Source organism: Sorex araneus, chromosome 2 (assembly GCF_027595985.1).
Source record: "Sorex araneus isolate mSorAra2 chromosome 2, mSorAra2.pri, whole genome shotgun sequence".
Lineage (NCBI taxonomy): Eukaryota > Metazoa > Chordata > Mammalia > Eulipotyphla > Soricidae > Sorex > Sorex araneus.
In genome coordinates this window covers 249,081,823-249,086,334 of record NC_073303.1, presented here as the reverse complement: position 1 = coordinate 249,086,334, position 4,512 = coordinate 249,081,823, and the positions used below count along the sequence as shown (strand labels likewise).

Genomic DNA, 4,512 nt, shown 5'->3' with positions numbered 1-4,512 from the left:
CATGCTTTTTCACCCTTCTTTCTGTCTCCTTCTATATACATAAAGCACTGTAGCACTGTTGTCTCGTTCATCGATTTGCTCGAGCAGGCACCAGTAACGTCTCCACTGTGAGACTTGTTGTTACTGTTTTTGGCTTATCGAATAGCCACGGGTAGCTTGCCAGGCTCTGCCGTGCAGGCGCGATACTCTCAGTAGCTTGCTGGGCTCTCTGAGAGGGATGGAGGAATCAAACCTGGGTCAGCCATGTGCAAGGCAAACGCCCTCCCCGCTGGACTCTTGCTCCACCCCGCTCTGTCTCTTTGCTTAGTCCTCAAGGTATCCCTGCTTAAGGCACGTCCACCCGGGGCTGGTCCCGGGCATTGGCCTGGGAGTTCGCAGCTTCGAGATCAGGGGCTTGAGAGACAGTGCAGGGGGTAATGTGCACACCCCCAATTTGATTCCCAGCACCACATGCATTCCTGGGCGTCGCTGGGGTTACCTTGATGAAGCAGCACCCCATCTTTTAGGCTCTAGCTCCAAACCTCTGGGCTGGTCACTGCCAGTGGCCCCTGGGTTTCCTGAACCCTGCTCGGGTGCCCACCCAATCAAGAGAAATAAAAGTTGCGGGTCATGAGGTCGAGGAGGGGGCTGGGGTGATAGTGCAGTGGGGAGGGTGCTTGCCTTGCATATGGCCAATTCGGGTTCAATCTCTGGCACCCTACAGGGTCCCCCTGAGCCCCACCAGGAGTGATTCCTGAGCACAGAGCTGGGAGCAAACCCTGAGCACCATCTGGTAGGGGCCAAGAAATAAAAAAGCGGCCGGGAAGATGGTTCAGAGGGCTGGAATTTATTCTTTTTTTTTTTCTTTTTTTGATCACACCGGACAATGTTCAGGGGTTACTCCTGGCTCATGCACTCAGGAATCACTCCTGGGGGTGCTTGGAGGACCCTATGGGATGCTGGGAATCGAACCCGGGTCGGCCGCGTGCAAGGCAAAAGCCCTACCCGCTGTGCTATTGCTCCAGCCCCTGGAATTCATTCTTGGTGGTCACAAGGTTCTGGGTTCAATGCTCGGCACCTCACTGGCCTCCCAACAATTGCTGAGCAGGGGCTGGAGTGATAGCACAGCGGGGAGGGCGTTTGCCTTGCACGGGGTTGACCCGGGTTCAATTCCCAGCATTTCATAGGGTCCCCCAAGCACCCCCAGGACTGATTCCTGAGTGCATGAGCCAGGAGTAACCCCTGTGCATTGCCAGGTGTGACTGAAAAAGAAGAAGGAAAAAAAAATAATTGCTGAGCACTGCAGAGCCTGGATAGCCCCCACCACCACAGTGGGGGGTGGGGAAGCCCCCCTCTAAAAAGAGACTAGAATAATAGTACAACAGGGAAGGCGTTTGCCTTGCATTCCTGTGTTCAGTCCCTGCACTCACATATGGCCCCAAAACAAACAACAACGACAACAACAACAAAAAAGATATGGAGTTCAGCCCCCGCTCAAGCCAGGAACTAGTTTCATGTCGATGAGTCTTTCCATCCTTTGTGCCTCGGTTTCTCATTCTGTGAAAGGGAGCAGGGAGCTGTCATTCTCGCCCAAACTGCTGGCCCAGCCCTGGGCTTAAGATGTGCAGAGAAGGGGCTGGTGGGGGGGGGAGTAGAGGAGGGTCTTAAGAGGGGGGTCCAGGGAGACGGGCCAGAGGGATAGGACAGTGGATAAGGCACTTGCCTGGCAGGCAGCCGACCCGGGTTTGATCCTTGAATGATTCCTAGAGCCCCGCCAGGAGTAATTCCTGACTACAGGGATTAGAGAGAGATAGACGTGAGCCCTGAGCACCATCAGGCCAAACCCCCGTGCAAAAAAAGAAGGCAGGTCAGAGAGACAGGACAAGCAGGTAACCCTGGTTTGATCTCCGGCATCCCAAACGGTTCTCCACCAGGAGTGACTCCTGAGCACTGCTGAATGTGGCCTAATTTCCCTTTCCCTCCAAAAAGAAAAGGATCCTACCTGGACTTGTTGCAGGTTCTGCCAGACCTGCCCGGCTTTGAAGGGACCCTGTAGGCCTCTCTTCACCCCCATCTCCCCCCTTGAGCCCTCTCCTTCCTTCTTCGAGCTCTGCTGGGGTATTCCCAGCCCACTTCCTGGATGAAAACACAACACCGAGACCTCCCGGCCGGGACAGCAGGAAGCTGGGTCTCTCTGAGTCTATCTAGCTGGATCTATCCCACACCTGCTGCGTCTATCCGGGCTGGGGCGATCATACAGCAGGTAGGGCATCTGCCTTGCACAGGGCCGACCTGGCTCAATCCCAGCACCCCCCTAGGGTCCCCCGAGCCCCTGAGCACAGAGGCAGGAGCAAGCCCTGAGCACTACCAGGTGTGGCCCCCAAACCCAAACAAAACAAAGCATCTTCCCTGCAGACATGGATGCTTGGTCCAGGACCCAGGAGAGAAATCAAAGGCTCCCTCCCACCCCCTGCTCCCCCGCCCCCCACAGACATGCACACAGCCACTTGTGGAAACAGACACAGCACGGGCCCAGACCTACGGAGAAACGCCGTTCAGATCCTGGGGTGCAAGGACCGCCAGGGTCCAGCTGTATATCAGCCCTGGCCACTTGGTGGTTTTTGCTCAGTAAGAATCTGGTATACTGGAGCCGGAGTGATAGCCCAGTGGGGAGGGCACTGGCCTTGCACGCAGTTGGCTCTGGGTTCGATCCCTGGCACCCCCGCGGGTCCCCTGAACCCCTTCAGGAGCGATCCCTGAACGCAAAGCCAGGACAAAGCATTGTCGGGTGCACCTCCCCCCCCAAAAAAAAAATCCAATCTGGTGGGCAGGCTGTGAGCTACGCAGATAGGACGAAATGTCTGAGTGACATGGGCCATCCCAAAGGGAAGCCACATCCTGGGGCTGCGCGGGGGTCCAGCCCCTTCTGCCCTCACAGGCCTGACAGCTGCCCCATGACCCATTGCAGGATTGCTGCCCAGCGTGTACCAATGCTCCTGGTGACAATAATCCACCCAAACATCAGGACTTCGACAGGTGTGTACACCTGTGAGTGTTCGTGTGTGTGTGTGTGCATGTGTGTGTGTCTGTCTGTGTGTGTGTATGTGTACGACGATTCCCATTTGCTGCCCCTCCCATCTCTGAGCATCTGTAGGCGTCGCGTCCAGCGAAGGGTCATCAGCTGGGAGCTTCTTTCAAAGGTAAACCCCCACCCCTCACCCACTCGGCCAGGGCCAGAGTGACCAGACTGAGCTTTTGGGGCCAGGGGCGTGGAGAGTGTGGGCAGTGGGTGCGGTTGGCCAGGCTACCGGAGGGACGGTGTTAGCTGGGCGGGTGTGTGACAGTCAACACAGTGGTGTGGGAGGTATCCACGAGGACCCCCCCCCAGATGGGTGTGATGGCGATCAGAGGGCCCCAGCCGGTTGGCGGGGAGTGGGGTTGGGGGGGGCAATTGCTGAGCTGAGTGCGTACCCAAGGCTCCCCGCTCCGTCGTCTGAGTGGGTGCACAGGTGGCCGTGTGGCTGGCTCTGCTGGAATGACCACGGGCCGGTGTGCGGGCAGAAAGAATCGTGGCCTGGTACGGGGAAGGTGTGCGACCCTCCCCCCCGAGTATGGCCCCCACGGCGTGGATGCGATGGCCGGTGAATGAGAGGGTGGGGTGGGCGGGGAAAGAAATCAGCGCGGGTGGACCCCTCTACCCGGCTCTGGCGGGAAGCGCCCCCTCCCTCACGGCCGCGCGGAACAAAGCGAGCGCCAGCGGCGAGGCGGGGCGCGGGGCGCGGGGCTTCCAGCGCGGGCGGCCGGCCCGCACAGCCCCCTCCGGGGGCTCTCGGGACCCGCCCCCGGCCCGCTCCAGTAAGGAGCCTGGACAGGGACCCCCGATCCCCTCCAGGGCCGCGCGCGCACACACACACAGCGCGGGCGCACGCGAGGCGCCCCCCGCGCGCAGCGCCCGAGCTCGGCCAGCCGCGCGGTTCAGGACCCTGGACAGCGAGCGGCTCGTGCGGGCAGCAAAAGGGGGTGGACACCGTCGGTCCCCGGGGTCGGGGGCGGGGATGGCGGGCGCGACGCTTACCTCGCGCGGCCGCCGCTCCGGCTCCTCCTGGGCGCGTTGCGCTCTGGCTCCGGCCGTCGCCGCCACCCGAGCGGCCTCGGCTGCCTCCGGCCGGGCTGGCGAGCGCACCCGCGACTCGGCGCCGCCGTCCCCCGCGCCGGCTCCGCGCTCCCGCCCCGCGCCCCGCCCCGGGCATGCGCGCTGGCGCGATCCCGGGTTCCCAGCGAGGAGGGGGCGGGGTCTAACAAAGACCACGCCCTCTCCTGACTCCGCCCTTTTATGGCTCCGCCCCCAAAGCCCGCCCAACCCTTCAGTCCCGGATTGCTGGACCCTCAATCCGCCTCCACCGCATTTCCTTTATTAATTATTATTATTATTACTATTATCATCATCATCATCATCATCAACAACAACAATAATAATAATAATAATTTTTGTTTGCTTTTGGATAGCACCCAGCGATGCTCAGGGCTTACTCT

At 60.0% G+C, this 4,512-nt stretch overlaps 1 protein-coding gene across 1 annotated transcript in view; it reads right to left on the bottom strand.

Moving 5' to 3' along the window:
* GPRIN1 (G protein regulated inducer of neurite outgrowth 1) overlaps nt 1-4,222 on the bottom strand; it is an 18,898-nt gene extending 14,676 nt beyond the window's left edge. The window contains exon 1 of the mRNA XM_055127054.1: nt 4,055-4,222. The gene's annotated coding sequence lies outside the window, so the exon portion shown is untranslated. The remainder of the gene's footprint in view (nt 1-4,054) is intronic.
* Nucleotides 4,223-4,512: the final 290 nt, after the last annotated feature.